We start from the raw sequence: 21,386 nt of genomic DNA, 5'->3' as shown, positions 1-21,386 counted from the left end.
AAAAAAAAAAAACCGATGGTGTGCACTCTTCTCTCTTAAGAAAAGTATGGTGTGATTCTCGAAAAATAAAGTCTGGTGTGCACTATTCTCTCTTACAAAAAAAAAGGATGGTGTGCACTCTAGATTTTCTCTCAATTTTTTCAAATGCTTTAAAAAACAATTTTAAAAATCTCCGGTCGGGTGAGAAAGACCAAGAGAATGTATTTGATGTCGCGAACCGTTCCTATCGCTAGGTGATTAAGGTTTTGCTCCTCCCATTGACTTCTACGGCGTCGAGTTTGGGACACTTTATCGGCTAATGCCCACCGCTCATATCGGGCGCTGATTCCTTTTCACGACATTGTTAGTCTTTGTGGGTATACGCATGGTTATGAAACCATGGTCTTCTTTCATGACATTCCTTGCCCATTTGCCACGAAACATTGCTTCTTGGTACCCCCCCCCCAGTAGTCAAGTTCCCAGATTTCTTTGAGTCTCCCGTAGTATCTCATGTTTGTATCAGCGGTGAAGGCCTGCATCGTCACCCGCGAGTTTTGGTAATTAGTATCTTTGTTGTCTATGTTCTCGGTATAGAATGTGTGTTCATTTATGTCATATGCTTCATAAGTCTTGACGTGGATATTGGGCCATGCACAATGCGTAGAGGATCGTTTTTATATTGTCATTCTCTGGTAATGGATTATTCAGAATGTCATCTTTGAACCAAGTCGCAAATTTAGAGTTGTGCTCTCTGATGATTTGTGATACGTCTTCAATGTATCTATAATTTTTTATTGTTCCATGCTATTATATTATCTGTTTTGGATGTTAATGGGCTTACTTATACACTTTTATATTATTTTTGGGACTAACCTATTAATCCAAGGCCCAGTGCAAATTGTTGTTTTTTTTGCCTTTTTCAGTGTTTCGCTGAAAAGGAATATCAAACGGAATCCAAACGGAATGAAACCTTCGGGAGAGTTATTTTTGGAACAAACGTGATCCAGGGGACTTGGTGTAGACGTCAAGAAAGAAACGAGGTGGCCACGAGGCAGGGAGGCGCGCCTGCCCCCTGGGCGCACCCCCACCCTCGTGGGCCCCTCGTAGCTCCACCGACCTACTTCTTCCTCCTATATATATCCATATACCCCGAAAACATCCAGGAGCACCATGAAACCCTATTTCCACCGCCGCAACCTTCTGTACCCAAGAGATCCCATCTTGGGGCCTTTTTCGGAGCTCCGCCGGAGGGGGAATCAATCACGGAGGGCTTCTACATCAACACCATAGCCTCTCCGATGATGTGTGAGTAGTTCAGACCTTCAGGTCCATAGTTATTAGCTAGATGACTTCTTCTCTTTCTTTGGATCTCAATACAATGTTCTCCTCGATCTTCTTGGAGATCTATTTGATGTAACTCTTTCTGCGGTGTGTTTGTCGAGATCCGATGAATTGTGGGTTTATGATCAAGTTTATCCATGAACAATATTTGATTCTTCTCTGAAATCTTTTATGTATGATTGGTTATCTTTGCAAGTCTCTTCGAATTATCAGTTTGGTTTGGCCCACTAGATTGATCTTTCTTGCAATGGGAGAAGTGCTTAGCTTTGGGTTCAATCTTGCAGTGTCCTTTCCTAGTGACAGCAGGGGCAGCAAGGCACGTATTGTATCGTTTCCATCAAGAATAAAAAGATGAGTTTTATATCATATTGCTTGAGTTTGTCCCTCTACATCATGTCATCTTGCTTAATGTGTTACTTTGTTCTTATGAACTTAATACTCTAGATGCATGCTGGATAGCGGTCGATGTGTGGAGTAATAGTAGTAGATGCAGAATCGTTTCGGTCAACTTGTCTCGGACGTGATGCCTATATACATGATCATGCCTAGATATTCTCATAATTATGCACTTTTCTATCAATTGCTCGACAGTAATTTGTTCACCCACTGTAATACTTATGCTATCTTGAGAGAAGCCACTAGTGAAACCTATGGCCCCCCGGTCTATCTTTTATCATATAAGTTTTCAATCTATTTTATTTCTCAATCTTTACTTTCAATCTATATCATAAAAATACCAAAAATATTTATCTTATTATTATTATCTCTATCAGATCTCATCCTCGTAAGTGACCGTGAAGGGATTGACAACCCCTTTATCACGTTGGTTGTGAGGTTTTTATTTGCTTGTGTAGGTACGAGGGACTTGCATGTAGTCTCCTACTGGATTGATACCTTGGTTCTCAAAAACTTAGGGAAATACTTACGCTACTTTGCTACATCACCCTTTCCTCTTCAAGGGAAAACCAACGCAGTGCTCAAGAGGTAGCAAGAAGGATTTCTGGCGCCGTTGCTGGGGAGATCTACATCAAGTCAAGACACACCAAGTACCCATCACAAACTCTTATCCCTCGCATTGCATTATTTGCCATTTGCCTCTCGTTTTCCTCTCCCCCACTTCATCCTTGCCGTTTTATTCGCCCTCTTTTTTCGTTTCCCTTCTCTTTTCTAATTCGTCTCTTTTCGCTTGCTTCGTGTGTGCTTGTGTGTTGGATTGTTTGCAGCGATGGCCTTACCAAAAAGTTTTGATCCTCACCTGAGAAGGTTGGAAGAAATTGAAAATAACGTTAGAAGTTTTATGTCCTTGCAGTTTGAGCATAATAATTTCTTCAGAAACAAGCTTAAAGAACAAAAAAGTTTTATGGGGTACATGAATAAAGAGCTCGATGATATGTCTAAAGAATTTTATGGTCTGAAACCTCAGTTCGCTCATCTTGAAAACTTAATAGCCCAAATTTCGGATAAGCAGGCCACCTTAGTTAATAAGATGGCTGCCAAACCGGAAGAACTTGATGATAATAAGGATGAAGATCTAAAAGTGATTGATGTGTCCCCTATTAAATCTTTGTTTTGCAATATGAATCTTGATAATGATGGGACTGGAGATGAGTCAACTTTAGTTAAAAGTCGTCCCAATGATTCGGAGTTTTTAGATCTTAATGCTAAAATTGGTAAAAGTGGGATTGAAGAGGTCAAATTTTACATAGCAATGAACCCACTATTTTGGATTTCAAGGAATTTAATTATGATAATTGTTATTTAATAGATTGTACTTCCTTGTTGCAATCCGTGCGAAATTCTCCGCATGCTTATAATAAAAATAAAGCTTTTACTAAACATATCGTTGATGCTTTAATGCAATCTTATGAAGAAAAGCTTGAATTGGAAGTTTCTATCCCTAGAAAACTTTATGATGAGTGGGAACCCACTATTAAAATTAAAATTAAAGATCATGAATGCTATGCTTTATGTGATTTGGGTGCTAGCGTTTCCATGATTCCAAAAACTTTGTGTGATGTGTTAGGTTTCCATGAATTTGATGATTGTTCTTTAAATTTTCACCTCGCGGATTCCACTATTAAGAAACCTATGGGAAGAAGTAATGATGTTCTTATTGTTGCAAATAGGAATTATGTGCCCGTAGATTTCATTGTTCTTGATATAGATTGCAATCCTACATGTCCCATTACTCTTGGTAGGCCTTTCCTTAGAACGATTGGTGCAATTATTGATATGAAAGAAGGGAATATTAGATTCCAATTTCCGTTAAGGAAAGGCATGGAACACTTTCCTAGAAAGAAAATTAAATTACCTTGTGAATCTATTATGAGATCCACTTATAGATTGCATACCAAAGATGATAACACCTAGATCTATCCTTGCTTTTATGCCTAGCTAGGGGCGTTAAACGATAGCGCTTGTTGGGAGGCAACCCAATTTTATTTTTGTTTCTTGCTTTTTGGTTCTGTTTAGTAATAAATAATTCATATAGACTCTGTTTAGATGTGTTTTTGTGCTTTTAATTAGTTTTTGTGCCAAGTAGAACCTTTGGGAAGACTTGGGGGAAGTTTTTGTGATCTTGCTGTAAAAAACAGAAACTTTAGCGCTCATGAGATTTGCTGCCATTTTTTACTGGAGAGTGTGATTAGGTTGATTCTTTTTTAAGATGATTAATAGAAAAATTCCTCATGTCCAGCAATTTATTTCAGAGTTTTTGGGGTCACAGAAGTATTCGAAACCTACAGACTATTCTGTTTTTGACAGATTCTGTTTTTCGTGTGTTGTTTGCTTATTTTGATGAATCTATGCCTAGTATCGGAGGGTATGAACCATAGAGAAGTTGGAATAAAGTAGGTTTAACACCAATATAAATAAAGAATTAGTTCATTACAGTACCTTAAGTGGTGGTTTGTTTTCTTATACTAACGGAGCTCATGAGATTTTCTGTTTAAGTTTTGTGTTGTGAAGTTTTCAAGTTTTGGGTAAAGATTTGATGGATTATGGAATAAGGAGTGGAAAGAGCCTAAGATTGGGGATGCCCAAGGCACCCCAAGGTAAAATTAAAGGACAACCAAAATCTTAAGCTTGGGGATGCCTCGGAAGGCATCCCCTCTTTCGTCTTCTTCTATCGGTAACTTTACTTGAGGCTATATTTTTATTCACCACATGATATGTGTTTTGCTTGGAGCGTCTTGTATGATTTGATTCTTTCCTTTTAGTTTAACACAATCATCCTTGCTGTACACACCTTTTGGGAGAGACACACTTGAATTGGAATTTATCAGAATACTCTATGTGCTTCACTTATATCTTTTGAGCTAGGTAATTTTGCTCTAGTGCTTCACTTATATCTTTTAGAGCACGGTGGTAGTTTTATTTTATAGAAATTATTGATCTCTCATGCTTCACTTATATTATTTTGAGAATCCTTTAGAAAAACATGGTAATTTGCTTTGGTTATGAAATTAGTCCTAATATGATAGGCATCCAAGATGGGTATAATAAAAACTATCATAGAAAGTGCATTGAATACTATGAGAAGTTTGATACTTGATAATTGTTTTGAGATATAAAGATGGTGATATTATAGTTGTGCTAGTTGAGTAGTTGTGAATTTGAGAAATACTTGTGTTGAAGATTGCAAGTCCCGTATCATGCACATATGGTAATCGTTGTGTAGCAAATTTGAAACATGAGGTGTTATTTGATTGTCTTCCTTATGAGTGGCGGTCGGGGATGAGCGATGGTATTTTCCTACCAATCTATCCCCCTAGGAGCATGCATGTAGTGCTTGTTTCTGATGACTTGTAGATTTTTTCAATAAGTATGTGAGTTCTTTATGACTAATGTTGAGTCCATGGATTATACACACTCTCACATTCCATCATTGCTAGCCTCTTCGGTACCGTGCGTTGCCCTTTCTCACCTTGAGAGTTGGTGCAAACTTCGCCGGTGCATCCAAACCCCGTGATATGATACGCTCTGTCACACATAAGCCTCCTTATATCTTCCTCAAAACAGCCACCATACCTACCTATTATGGCATTTCCATAGCCATTCCGAGATATATTGCCATGCAACTTTCCACCATTTCATTTATGACATGCTTCATCATTGTCATATTGCTTTGCATGATCATGTAGTTGACATCGTATTTGTGGCAAAGCCACCATGCATAATTTATCATACATGTCACTCTTGATTCATTGCCCTTCCCGGTACACCGCCGGAGGCATTCATATAGAGTCATATTTTGTTCTAGTATCGAGTTGTAATCATTGAGTTGTAAATAAATAGAAGTGTGATGATCATCATTAATAGAGCATTGTCCCCAAAAAAGGCCAAAAAAAGAAAGGCCCAAAAAAGGGGAAAAATAAATAAAAAGGGACAATGCTACTATCCTCTTTTTCCACACTTGTGCTTCAAAGTAGCACCATGATCTTTATGATAGAGAGTCTCTTGTTTTGTCACTTTCATATACTAGCAGGAATTTTTCATTATAGAACTTGGCTTGTATATTCCATCAATGGGCTTCATCAAATGCCCTAGGTCTTCGTGAGCAAGCAAGTTGGATGCACACCCACTTAGTTTCTTTTGTTGAGCTTTCATACATTTATAGCTCTAGTGCATCTGTTGCATGGCAATCCCTACTCCTTGCATTGACATCAATTGATGGGCATCTCTCTAGTCCGTTGATTAGCCGTGTCGATGTGAGACTTTCTCCTTTTTTTCTCCACATAACCCCCATCATCATATTCTATTCCACCCATAGTGATATATCCATGGCTCACACTCATGTATTGCGTGAAAGTTGAAAAAAGTTTGAGATTACTAAAGTATGAAACAATTACTTGGCTTGTCATCGGGGTTTTGCATGATGAGAGCATTCTTGTGTGACGAAAATGGAGCATGACCAAACTATATGATTTTGTAGGGATGAAGTTTCTTTTGCCATGTTATTTTGAGAAGACATGATTGCTTAGTTAGTATGCTTGAAATATTGTTATTTTTATGTCAATATTAAACTTTTGTCTTGAATCTTTCGGATCTGAACATTTATGCCACAATAAAGAAAATTACATTGAGAATTATGCTAGCTAGCATTCCACATCAAAAATTCTGTTTTTATCATTTACCTACTCGAGGACGAGCAGGAATTAAGCTTGGGGATGCTTGATACGTCTCCAACATATCTATATTTTTTGATTGTTCCATGCTATTATATTATTTGTTTTGGATGTTAATGGGCTTATTTATACACTTTTATATTATTTTGGGGACTAACCTACTAACCCAAGGCCCAGTGCAAATTGCTGTTTTTTGCCTATTTCAGTGTTTTGGCAGAAAAGGACTATCATACGGGATCCAAACGGAATGAAACCTTCGGGAGAGTTATTTTTGGAACAAACGTGATCCAGGGGACTTGGTGTAGACGTCAAGAAAGAAACGAGGTGGCCACGAGGCAGGGAGGCTCGCCTGCCCCCTGGGTGCGCCCCCACCCTCGTGGGCCCCTCATAGATCCACCGACCTACTTCTTCCTACTATATATATCCATATACCCTGAAAAAATCTAGGAGCGCCACGAAACCCTATTTTCACCGCCGCAACCTTCTGTACCCAAGAGATCCCATCTTGGGGCCTTTTGGAGCTCCGCCAGAGGGGGAATCAATCACGGAGGGCATCTACATCAACACCATAGCCTCTCTGATGATGTGTGAGTAGTTTACTTCAGACCTTCGGGTCCATAGTTATTAGCTAGATGGCTTCTTCTCTCTCTTTGGATCTCAATACAATGTTCTCCTTGATCTTCTTGGAGATCTATTTGATGTAACTCTTTTTGCGGTGTGTTTGTCGAGATCCGATGAATTGTGGGTTTATGATCTAGTTTATCTATGAACAATATTTGATTCTTCTCTGAAATCTTTTATGTATGATTGGTTATCTTTGCAAGTCTCTTCGAATTATCAGTTTGGTTTGGCCTACTAGATTGATTTTCTTGCAATGGGAGAAGTGCTTAGCTTTGGGTTCAATCTTGCGGTGTCCTTTCCCAGTGAGAGCAGGGGCAGCAAGGCACGTATTGTATTGTTGCCATCGAGGATAAAAAGATGGGGTTTATATCATATTGCTTGAGTTTAAACCTCTACATCATGTCATCTTGCTTAATGCGTTACTCTGTTCTTATGAACTTAATACTCTAGATGCATGCTGGATAGCGGTCGATGTGTGGAGTAACAGTAGTAGATGAAGAATCATTTCGGTCTACTTGTCTCGGACGTGATGCCTATATACATGATCATGCCTAGATATTCTCATAACTATGCACTTTTCTATCAATTGCTCGACAGTAATTTGTTCACCCACCGTAATACTTATGCTATCTTGAGAGAAGCCACTAATGAAACCTATGGCCCCCGGGTCTATCTTTTATCATATAAGTTTCCAATCAATTTTATTTTGCAATCTTTACTTTCAATCTATATCATAAAAATACCAAAAATATGTATCTTATTATTATTATCTCTATCAGATCTCACCCTCGTAAGTGACCATGAAGGGATTGACAACCCCTTTATCGCGTTGGTTGCGAGGTTCTTATTTGTTTGTGTAGGTACGAGGGACTTGCGTGTAGTCTTCTACTGGATTGATACATTGGTTCTGAAAAACTGAGGGAAATACTTACGCTACTTTGCTGCATCACCCTTTCCTCTTTGATACGTCTCCAACGTATCTATAATTTTTGATTGTTCCATGCTATATTATATTCTGTTTTGGACGTTTAATGGGCTTTATTATACACTTTTATATTATTTTTGGGACTAACCTATTAACCTGAGGCCCAGCCCAAATTGCTGTTTTTTTGCCTATTTCAGTGTTTCACAGAAAAGGAATATCAAACGAAGTCCAAACGGAATGAAACCTTCGAGAACATGATTTTCTCAACAAACATGATCCGGGAGACTTGGAGTGGGCGTCAAGAAACAATCGAGGAAGCCACGAGGCAGGGGGGCGCGCCTACCCCCACTGGCAGTGCCCTCCACCCTCGTGGGCCCCTCCTTGCTCCGCCGACCTACTTCTTCCTCCTATATATATATCCACGTACCCCTCAAACATCCAGGAGCACCACGAAAACCTAATTCCACCACCGCAACCTGATACGTCTCAAACGTATCTATAATTTTTTATTGTTCCATGCTATATTATAATCCTGTGTTGGACATTATTGGGCTTTATTATACACTTTTATATTATTTTTGGGACTAACCTATTAACTGGCGGCCCAACCTAGAATTGCTATTTTTTTTTGCCTATTTTAGGGTTTCGCAGAAAAAGAATATCAAACGGAGTCCAAACGGAATGAAACCTTCGGGAATGTGATTTTCGGAACGAACATGATCCAGAGGACTTGGACCATACGTCAAGCAATCAACCAGGAAGGCACGAGGTAGGGGGGCGCGCCTACCCCCCAGGCGCGCCCTCCACCCTCGTGGGGCCCACGTTGCTCCACCGACGTACTCCTTCCTCCTATATATACCTACGTACCCCCAAACTACCAGATGCGGAGCCAAAACCCTAATTCCACCGCCGTAACTTTCTGTATCCACGAGATCCCATCTTGGGGCCTTTTCCGGAGCTCCGCCGGAGGGGGTATCGATCACGGAGGGCTTCTACATCAACCCTCCTATGAAGTGTGAGTAGTTTACTTCAGACCTATGGGTCCATAGTTATTAGCTAGATGGCTTCTTCTCTCTTTTTGGATCTCAATACAAAGTTCTCCCCCTCTCTTGTGGAGATCTATTCGATGTAATCTTCTTTTGCGGTGTGTTTGTTGAGACCAATGAATTGTGGGTTTATGATCAACTTTATCTATGAACAATATTTGAATCTTCTCTGAATTCTTTTATGTATGATTGGTTATCTTTGCAAGTCTCTTCGAATTATCAGTTTGGTTTGGCCTACTAGATTGATCTTTCTTGCAATGGGAGAAGTGCTTAGCTTTGGGTTCTATCTTGCGGTGTCCTTTCCCAGTGACAGTAAGGGCAGCAAGGCACGCATTGTATTGTTGCCATCGAGGATAACAAGATGGGGTTTATATCATATTGCATGAGTTTATCCCTCTACATCATGTCATCTTGCTTAAAGTGTTACTTTGTTCTCCTGAACTTAATACTCTAGATGTATGCTGGATAGCGGTCGATGTGTGGAGTAATAGTAGTAGATGTAGGCAGGAGTCGGTCTACTTGTCTCGGACGTGATGCCTATATACATGATCATACCTAGATATTCTCATAACTATGCTCAATTCTATCAATTGCTCAACAGTAATTTGTTTACCCACCGTAATACTTATGCTCTCGAGAGAAGCCTCTAGTGAAACCTATGGCCCCCGGGTCTATTTTCCATCATATTATTCTTCCAATACTTAGTTATTTCCTTTGCCATTTATTTTACTTGCATCTTTATTTCTCTATCATAAAAATACCAAAAATATTATCTTATCATGTCTATCAGATCTCACTCTCGTAGGTGACCGTGAAGGGATTGACAACCCCTTTATCATGTTGGTTGCGAGGAGTTTATTTGTTTGTGTAGGTGCGAGGGACTTGTGTGTGGCCTCCTACTGGATTGATACCTTGGTTCTCAAAAACTGAGGGAAATACTTACGCTGCTCTGCTGCATCACTCTTTCCTCTTCAAGGGAAAACCAACGTAGTGCTCAAGAGGTAGCAAGAAGGATTTCTGGCGCCGTTGCCGGGGAGGCTTACGCAAGGTCAAGTCAAGATTTGGACTCCCGACAACGAGCCATTTCTGGCGCCGTTGCCGGGGAGTCTACGCAAAAGTCAACATACCAAGGACCCATCACAAATCCTTATCTCCCGCATTACATTATTTGCCATTTGCCACTCGTTTTCCTCTCCCCCACTTCACCCTTGCCGTTTTATTTGCCCTCTCTCTCCGTCCTCCTTCTCTTTCCCTATTTGCCTCTTCTTTTGTTTGCCTTCTTCCTGTATGTATCCTTGTTTGTGTTTCCATGTGCCTTCTATTTGCTTGCATCTTTGCTTGCTAAAAATCTATTGATGTGGATCCACTTAAAGTGTTCTAGTAGATCATCTTCGATCCTTATGCGCTCATGCTGATACCCCAACTAGCCTAGTTGATGGGAAATCTATAGATGAGCATGCTCATTTTGTGAGTCACCGTTTGTCTGAAAAAGGGAGACTCTTATGGAATTAAATAAACAGATTGTTGTGTTATGCTTGGAATCTTTGTGAAATCTGTGATTTTACTTGTTGCTCTAAGAACCCTAAAAAACACCTCCCCTTCCTATGTGAGTTTAATGATATTGAAATCTTATCTTCTTATGCAAAGGGTGCTTATAGTTACTACGATATCGAACGAATTGAAGAATTTGTTGCTTTTAAGGGTGCTTATGAAGTTGCTTCTTTGATTGAAAAATATGATATTACTCTCTACGAATCTGAAAATTTTGACATACTTCATTATTATTATGAAAACTATGCTCATAATGTCTATGTCAAAGAATTTATTGAAAGAATGACCGTTGCTTCAGAAGAAAATAATGATATGCATGAATCTATAGATAATTATGATTCCGATGATTTGATTGAAATATCCCTTGATGAACATGATGCTTGCTATTCTTGTGGCCATGATGCCAATATTTATGAAGATGAATTTGCTATAGTTCCTTATGTTAAACATGAGATCGTTGCTATTGCACCCATACTTAATAGTTCCTTCGATGAAAAGCATGATTGCAATGATGTTATTATAAATTCTCTTAATGTCAATTGTGTTAATGATATGAAAAACCCTAAGCTTGGGGAAGCTAGTTTTGCTATGACTACTATTTGTTGCAATGATCATGATTGGGGTGATTCTTCTCTTGATCTTGAAAATTTATTTAAGCCCCATGACGAACATGAGATTGATAATAGTGTTTGCAATATTATTGAAAGTGGGTTTGGAAGAGTGTCAACTTTAGATCCCACATATTTGGAGAATATTCAATCTTATGAAGTTTTTGATAAAAGTGGGTTTGGAGAGGTCATGACTTTAGTTAATGTTAATCCCACTATTTTGGAAGAATGTCAACTTTGCATACATGTGGATCTTGTTAAGAATATGTTTTTTGATAGCTATATTGTTGAATTTGCTTATGATCCTACATGTAGTTGTTATTATATAGGAAAATATGGTTGTAGAAATTTTCATGTTACTAGATTACCTCTTGTTATGTTGAGATTGCTATTGTTTCTTTCCGCTTTCTTGCATATGCCAGTTTTTGCTTTCCTTGATAATTTTTTTGCCTATAAGATGCCTATGCATAGGAAGTATGTTAGACTTATAGAATGTTTGTCACGTGTTCTATGATGCCCTCTTTGTGCTTCAATTCTTGTCTTTCATGTGGGCAGCATTGAAATATTATGCCTAGCTAGGGGCATTAAACGATAGCGCTTGTTGGGAGGCAACCCAATTTTATTTTTATTCCTTGATTTTTTCTCTTGTTTAGTAATAAATAATTTATCTAGCCTATTTTTTGGTTGTGTTTTTGTGTTTAATTAGTGTTTGTACCAAGTAGAACCGTTGGGAAGACTTGGGGAAAGTCTTTTTAATCTTGTTGTAAAAAAAACTTTAGCGCTCACGGGAACTGCTGCCATTTTATTTGTAAAGTGCTATTTAGTTAATTCTTTTTGCAGATGATTAATAGATAAATTCCTCACGTCCAGAAATTTATTTTAGAATTTTGGGGGTTCCAGAACTTGCGTTAGCTGCAGATTACTACAGACTGTTCTGTTTTTGACAGATTCTGTTTTCCGTGTGTTGTTTGCTTATTTTGATGAATCTATGGCTAGTAAAATAGTTTATGAACCATACAGAAGCTGGAATACAGTAGGTTTAACACCAATATAAATAAAGAATGAGTTCATTACAGTACCTTGAAGTGGTGTTTTGTTTTCTTTCGCTAACGGAGCTCACGAGATTTTCTACTTTAAGTTTTGTGTTGTGAAGTTTTCAAGTTTTGGGTAAAGATTTGATGGATTATGGAACAAGGAGTGGCAAGAGCCTAAGATTGGGGATTCCCATGGCACCCTAAGATAATCTAAGGACACCTAAAAGCCAAAGCTTGGGGATGCCCCGGAAGGCATCCCCTCTTTTGTCTACTTCTATCGGTAACTTTACTTGGAGCTATATTTTTATTTACCACATGATATGTGTTTTGCTTGGAGCGTCTTGTATTATTTGAGTCTTTATTTGTTAGTTTTCCACAATCATCCTTTCTGCACACACCTTTTTGAGAGAGACACACATGATTCGGAAATTGTTAGAATACTCTATGTGCTTCACTTATATCTTTTGAGTTATATAGTTTTTGCTCTAGTGCTTCACTTATATCTTTTAGAGCACGATGGTGGATTTGTTTTATAGAAACTTTTGTTCTCTCATGCTTCACTTAGATTATTTTGAGAGTCCTACAAAACAACATGGTAATTTGCTTTAATTATTTTATTCATTCAAGATTAATAATAAAATTTTCTTATGAGTGTGTTGAATACTATGAGAAGTTTGAAACTTGATAATTGTTTTGAGATATGGAGATGGTGATATTCGAGTCGTGCTAGTTGAGTAGTTGTGAATTTGAGAAATGCTTGTGTTGAAGTTTGTGATTCCCGTAGCATGCACGTATGGTGAACCGTTATGTTAAGAAGTCGGAGCATGATGTATTTATTGATTGTCCTCCTTATGAGGGGCAGTCGGGGACGAGCGATGGTCTTTTCCTACCAATCTATCCCCCTATGAGCATGCGCATAGTACTTTGCTTCGATAACTAATAGATTTTTGCAATAAGTATGTGAATTCTTTATGACTAATGTTGAGTCCATGGATTATATGCACTCTCACCCTTCCACCATTGCTAGCCTCTCTAATACCGCGCACCTTTCGCCGGTATCATACACCCACCATATACCTTCCTCAAAACAGCCATCATACCTACCTATCATGGCATTTCCATAGCCATTCCGAGATATATTGCCATGCAACTTTCCACCGTTCCGTTTACTATGACACGCTCCATCATTGTCATATTGCTTCGCATGATCATGTAGTTGACATTTTAGTTGTGGCGAAGCCACTGTTCATAATTCTTTCATATAAGTCACCCATGCATCATTGCTATCCTGGTATACCACCGGAGGCATTCATATAGAGTCATACTTTGTTCTAGTATCGAGTTGTGAATAAATAGAAGTGTGATGATCATCATTCATAGAGTATTGTCCCAATAAAAAAGAAAAAAATAAAGGCCAAATAAAATAAAATAAAGAAGGCCAAAAAGGGGAATAAATAAATAAAAAGGGGCAATACTACTATCCTTTTTCCACACTTGTGCTTCAAAGTAGCACCATGATCTTCATGATAGAGAGTTTCCTATGCTATCACTTTCATATACTAGTGGGAATTTTTCATTATAGAACTTGGCTTGTATATTCCAACGTTGGGCTTCCTCAAAATGCCCTAGGTCTTCGTGAGCAAGCAAGTTGGATGCACACCCGCTTAGTTCTTTTTGTTGAGCTTTCATATACTTATAGCTCTAGTGCATCCGTTGCATGGCAATCCCTAGTCACTCACATTGATATCTATTAATGGGTATCTCCATAGCCCGTTGATACGCCTAGTTGATGTGAGACTATCTTCTCCCTTTTTGTCTTCTCCACAACCACCATTCTATTCCACATATAGTGCTATGTCCATGGCTCACGCTCATGTATTGCGTGAAGATTGAAAAAGTTTGAGAACACCAAAAGTATGAAACAATTGCTTGGCTTGTCATCGGGGTTGTGCATGATTTAAATACTTTGTGTGGTGAAGATGGAGCATAGCCAGACTATATGATTTTGTAGGGATAACTTTCTTTGGCCATGTTATTTTGAAGATACATAATTGCTTAGTTAGTATGCTTGAAGTATTATTATTTCTATGTCAATATTGAACTTTTGTCTTGAATCTTTTGGATCTGAATATTCATACCACAATTAAGAGAATTGCATTGAAATTATACCAAGTAGCATTCCACATCAAAAATTCTGTTTTTATCATTTACCTACTCGAGGACGAGCAGGAATTAAGCTTGGGGATGCTTGATACGTCTCCAACGTATCTATAATTTTTGATTGTTCCATGCTATATTATATCCTGTTTTGGATATTATTGGGCTTTATTATACACTTTTATATTATTTTTGGGACTAACCTATTAACCGGAGTCCCAGCCCAGAATTGCTGTTTTTTTTGCCTATTTTAGGGTTTCACAGAAAAAGAATATCAAACGGAGTCCAAACGGAATGAAACCTTTGGGAACGTGATTTTCAGAACGAACATGATCCAGAGGACTTGGACCCTACGTCAAGCAATCAACCAGGAAGGCATGAGGTAGGAGGGCGCGCCTACCCCCCAGGCGCGCCCTCTACCCTCGTGGGGCCCATGTTGCTCCACCGACGTACTCCTTCCTCCTATATATACCTACGTACCCCCAAACTACCAGATATGGAGCCAAAACCCTAATTCCACCACCGTAACTTTCTATATCCACGAGATCCCATCTTGGGGCCTTTTCCAGAGCTCCGCCGGAGGGGGTATCGATCATGGAGGGTTTCTACATCAACACCATAGCCCCTCCGATGAAGTGTGAGTAGTTTACTTCAGACCTACGGGTCCATAGTTATTAGCTAGATGGCTTCTTCTCTCTTTTTGGATCTCAATACAAAGTTCTCCCCTCTCTTGTGGATATCTATTCGATGTAATCTTCTTTTGCGGTGTGTTTGTTGAGACCGATGAATTGTGGGTTTATCATCAAGTTTATCTATGAACAATATTTGAATCTTCTCTGAATTCTTTTATGTATGATTGGTTATCTTTGCAAGTCTCTTCGAATTATCAGCTTGGTTTGACCTACTAGATTGATCTTTCTTGCAATGGGAGAAGTGCTTAGCTTTGGGTTCAATCTTGCGGTGCCCTTTCCAAGTGACAGTAAGGGCAGCAAGGCACGTATTGTATTGTTGCCATCGAGGATAACAAGATGGGGTTTATATCATATTGCATGAGTTTATCGTTCTACATCATGTCATCTTACTTAAAGCGTTACTCTGTTCTCTTGAACTTAATACTCTAGATGCATGCTGGATAGCGGTTGATGTGTGGAGTAATAGTAGTAGATGCAGGCATGAGTCGGTCTACTTGTCTCGGACGTGATGCCTATATACATGATTATACCTAGATATTCTCATAACTATGCTCAATTCTATCAATTGCTCAACAATAATTTGTTTACCCACCATAATACTTATGCTCTCGAGAGAAGCCTCTAGTGAAACCTATGGCCCCCTAGTCTATTTTCCATCATATTAATCTTCCAATACTTAGTTATTTCCTTTTCTATTTATTTTACTTGCATCTTTATTTCTCCTTATCATAAAAATACCAAAAATATTATCTTATCATATCTATCAGATCTCACTCTCGTACGTGTTCGTGAAGGGATTGACAACCCCTTTATCGCGTTGGTTGCGAGGAGTTTATTTGTTTGTGTAGGTTCGAGGGACTCGTGCGTGGCCTCCTACTGGATTGATACCTTGGTTCTCAAAAACTGAGGGAAATACTTACGCTGCTCTGCTGCATCACCCTTTCCTCTTCAAGGGAAAACCAACGTAGTGCTCAAGAGGTAGCACAACCTTTTGTACCTGAGGGATCCCATCTTGGGGCCTTTTCCGGAGCTCCGCCGGGGGGGGGGTGCATTGATCACGGAGGGCCTCTACATCAACTCCATGGCCTCTCCGGTGATGTGTGAGTAGTTTACTTCAGACCTTCGGGTCCATAGCTAGTAGCTAGATGGCTTCTTCTCTCTCTTTGGATCTCAATACAAAGTTCTCCTCGATTCTCTTGGAGATCTATTTGATGTAACTCTTCTTTTTGCGGTGTGTTTGTCGAGATCCAATGAATTGTGGGTTTATGATCAAGTTTATCTATGAACAATATTTCAATCTCCTATGAATTCTTTTATGTATGATTGGTTATCTTTGCAAGTCTATTCGAATTATTAGTTTGGTTTGGCCTACTAGATTGATCTTTCTTGCAATGGGAGAAGTGCTTAGCTTTGGGTTCAATCTTGCGGTGTCCTTTCCCAGTGTCAGCAGGGGCAGCAAGGCATGTATTGTATTGTTGCCATCGAGGATAAAAAGATGGGGTTTATATCATATTGCATGAGTTTATCCCTCTACATCACGTCATCTTACTTAAAGCATTACTTTGTTCTTATGAACTTAATACTCTAGATGCATGCTGGATAGCGCTCGATGTGTGGAGTAATAGTAGTAGATGAAGAATCGTTTCGGTCCACTTGTCACGGACGTGATGCCTATATACATGATCATACCTAGATATTCTCATAACTGTGCTCAATTCTATCACTTGCTCGACAGTAATTCGTTTACCCACCGTAATACTTATGCTCTTGAGAGAAGCCACTAGTGAAACCTATGGCCCCCGGGTCTATCTTTCATCATATAAGTTTCCAATCAATTTTATTTCGCAATCTTTACTTTCAATCTATATCATAAAAATACCAAAAATATTTATCTTATTATTATCTCTATCAGATCTCACCCTCGTAAGTGACCGTGAAGGGATTGACAACCCCTTTATCGCGTTGGTTGCGAGGTTCTTATTTGTTTGTGTAGGTGTGTGGGACTCGAGCGTGATCTCCTACTGGATTGATACCTTGGTTCTCAAAAAACAAGGGAAATACTTATGCTACTTTACTGCATCACCCTGTCCTCTTAAAGGGAAAACCAACACAATGCTCAAGAGGTAGCAAGAAGGATTTCTGGCGCTGTTGCCGGGGAGATTCGCGCCAAGTCAAGTCAAGATTTGACTCCCAACAACGAGCCATTTCTGGCGCCGTTGCCGGGGAGTCTACGCACAAGTAAAGACATATCAAGTACCCATCACAAACTCTTATCCCTCGCATTACATTATTTGCCATCTGCCTCTCGTTTTCCTCTCCCCCACTTCACCCTTGCCGTTTTATTCGTCCTCTTTTCCGCTTGCCTTGTCGTTATGGCTAGTCCTCTATCTTCTCCATTGTCTCCCGAGAATGAAGTTCTTAATTTTAAGCAAAGGGAGGGAGAAAATCTCAAAGACACTTGGTATAGAATTTGCAATGCTCAAAATAGATCTACCAGGAAGCAATCTACTTCCGTTCTTCTCTGTAATTTTTATGTAGGCGCTACTCCTTGGTACAGATATATTCTTGATACCATTACCGGAGGGAATTTCTTGGGTAGCCATACTTTTGATTCTTATAATGCTATGATAGATTTGTTTGGCTCACCACCTCTTTGGGTTAATGGAACTATGTTAACTTTGGAACATGTGATGCAAAGGCTTGAAATTATTGAGAATAAAGTTGCTACTGTAGAGTTGATTGAGAATTTGGATAAAAAGATCCACAACCAAATTACCCAATATGGATCTAAGGTGGGAGTTACTCTGAAAAGTTTTAAGGAAAAAGAACCCATAGTTAATGAAAGAATAGATCAAGATTCTACTAGAATCGATAAACTTGAGGGAATTATCACCAACTTGGGGTCCGCTTTTTCTTTCGTTAGAAATACTCCAAATCCTCCTACCAAAATTGCCAAGCTTGTTTATGTTCCTAAAAATAAGGGTGAATCCTCTAGTAAGGAAACTGCGGATTTAAAATCAATAAGTGTTCATCCCAATCTTTTTGCTATCATTAAGGAACCATTTGCTATAAATGATTTTCTTGATTTTGTGCCTAGGAGTTTGATAATTAATAAAAATAAAGAAACTCCTAGGGGTTATAGGTGTCTTATTGAAGAATTGCCCACCAAAGATGGCAATACCTAGATCTATCCTTGCTTTTATGCCTAGCTAGGGGCGTTAAACAATAGCGCTTGTTGGGAGGCAACCAAATTTTTTTTATTCCTTGATTTTTGCTCCTGTTTAGTAATAAATAATTTATCTATCCTATTTTTTGGTTGTGTTTTTTTGTGTTTAATTAGTGTTTGTGCCAAGTAGAACCGTTGGGAAGACTTGGGGAAAGTCTTTTTGATCTTGCTGTAAAAAAATAGAAACTTTAGCACTCACGGGAATTGCTGCCATTTTTATTTGGAGAGTGCTATTTAGTTAATTATTTTTTAAGATGCTTAATAGATAAATTCCTCACGTCCATAAATTTATTTTAGAATTTTTGGGGTTCCATAAGTGGTCGAAACCTAGAGATTACTATAGACTGTTCTGTTTTTGACAGATTCTGTTTTTCATGTGTTGATTGGTTATTTTGATGAATCTATGGCTAGTAAAAGAGTTTATAAACCATAGAGAAGTTGTAATAAAGTAGGTTTAACACCAATATAAATAAATAATGAGTTCAATACAGTACCTTGAAGTGTTGTTTTGTTTTCTTTCGCTAACAGAGCTCACAAGATTTTCTATTTTGAGTTTTGTGTTGTGAAGTTTTCAAGTTTTGGGTAAAGATTTGATGGATTATGGAACAAGGAGTGGAAAGAGCCTAAGCTTGGGGATTCCCATGGCACCCCAAGTTAATCTAAGGACACCAAAAAGCCAAAGCTTGGGGATGCCCCGGAAGGCACCCCCTCTTTCGTCTTCGTCCATCGGTAACTTTACTTGGAGCTATATTTTTATTCACCACATGATATGTGTTTTGCTTGGAGCGTCTTGTATAATTTGATTCTTTGCTTTTTAGTTTACCACAATCATCCTTGCTGTACACACCTTTTGATAGAGATTCACATGATTTGAAATTTATTAGAATACTCTATGTGCTTCACTTATATCTTTTGAGCTATATAGTTTTTGCTCTAGTGCTTCACTTATATCTTTTAGAGCACGATGGTGGTTCTATTTTATAGAAATAATTGATCTCTCATGCTTCACTTATATTATTTTGAGAGTCCTTCAGAACAACATGGAAATTTGCTCTTAGGAATAATATAAAAACTTTAATAGAAGTGCATTGAATACTATGAGAAGTTTGATACTTGATAATTGTTTTGAGATATGGAGATGGTGATATTAGAGTCATGCTAGTTGAGTGGTTATGAATTTGAGAAATACTTGTGTTAAAGTTTGTGATTCCCGTAGCATGCACGTATGGTGAACCGTCATGTGATGGAGTCGGAGCATAATTTATTTATCTTTTTTCTTCCTTATGAGTGGCGATCAGGGACGAGCGATGGTCTTTTCCTACCAATCTATCCCCCTAGCAGCATGCGCGTAATACTTTGCTTTGATAACTTGTAGATTTTTGCAACAAGTATATGAGTTCTTTATGACTAATGTTGAGTCCATGGATTATACGCACTCTCATCCTTCCACCATTGCTAGCCTCTCTAATACCACGCACTTTTCGCCGGTATCATACACCCACCATATACCTTCCTCAAAACAGCCACCATACCTACCTACCATGGCATTTCCATAGCCATTCCGAGATATATTGCCATGCAACTTACCATCGTTTCGTTTACCATGACACGCTTCATCATTGTCATATTGCTTGCATGATCATGTAGTTGACATCGTATTTGTGGCGAAGCCACCGTTCATAATTTTTATACATGTCACTCTTGATTCATTGCATATCCCGGTACACCGCGGAGGCATTCACATAGAGTCATATTTTGTTCTAAGTATCGAGTTGTAATTCTTGAGTTGTAAGTAAATAAAATGTGATGATCATCATTATTAGAGCATTGTCCCAAGTGAGGAAAGGATGATGGATACTATGATTCCCCCACAAGTCAGGATGAGACTCCGGACGAAAAAAAGGAAAGGCCATAAAAAAGGAGAAGGCCCAAAAAATGAGAGAAAAGAGATAAGGGATAATGCTACTATCCTTTTTCCACACTTGTGCTTCAAAGTAGCACCATGATCTTCAGGATAGAGAGTCTCCTATGATATCACTTTCATATACTAGTGGGAATTTTCATTATAGAACTTGGCTTGTATATTCCAATGATGGGCTTCCTCAAAATGCCCTAGGTCTTCATGAGCAAGCGAGTTAGATGCACACCCACTTAGTTTCTTTTGTTGAGCTTTCATATACTTATAGCTCTAGTGCATCCGTTGCATGGCAATCCCTACTCACTCACATTGATATCTATTTATGGGCATCTCCATAGCCCGTTGATATGCCTAGTTGATGTGAGACTATCTTCTCCTTTTTTCTTATCCACAACCACCATTTCTATTCCACATATAGTGCTATGTCCATGGCTCACGCTCATGTATTGCGTGAAGATTGAAAAAGTTTGAGAACATTGAAAGTATGAAACAATTGCTTGGCTTGTCATCGGGGTTGTGCATGATTTAAATATTTTGTGTGGTGAATATAGAGCATAGCCAGACTATATGATTTTATAGGGATAACTTTCTTTGGCCATGTTATTTTGAGAAGACATAATTGCCTAGTTAGTATGCTTGAAGTATTATTATTTTTATGTCAATATTAAAATTTTGTCTTGAATCTTTCGGATCTGAATATTCATACCACAAATAAGAGAATTACATTGAAAATTATGCTAAGTAGCATTCCACATCAAAAATTCTATTTTTATCATTTACCTACTCGAGGACGACCAGGAATTAAGCTTGGGGATGCTTGATACGTCTCCAACGTATCTATAATTTTTGATTATATTCTGTTTTGGATGTTTAATGGGCTTTATTATACACTTTTATATTATTTTTGGGGCTAACCTATTAACCGGAGGCCCAACCCAAATTGCTGTATTTTTGCCTATTTCAGTGTTTCGCAGAAAAGGAATATCAAACGAAGTCTAAACGGAATGAAACCTTCGGGAACGTGATTTTCTCAACAAACGTGATCCAGGAGACTTGAAGTGGGCGTCAAGAAACAATCGAGGAGGCCACGAGGCAAGGGGCACGCCTACCCCCTGGGCGCGCTCTCCACCCTTGTGGGCCCCTCGTAGCTCCACCAACCTAC

The sequence above is a fragment of the Triticum dicoccoides genome, chromosome 2A (genome assembly GCF_002162155.2).
Source record: "Triticum dicoccoides isolate Atlit2015 ecotype Zavitan chromosome 2A, WEW_v2.0, whole genome shotgun sequence".
NCBI lineage: Eukaryota > Viridiplantae > Streptophyta > Magnoliopsida > Poales > Poaceae > Triticum > Triticum dicoccoides.
This window is presented reverse-complemented; position numbering follows the sequence as displayed.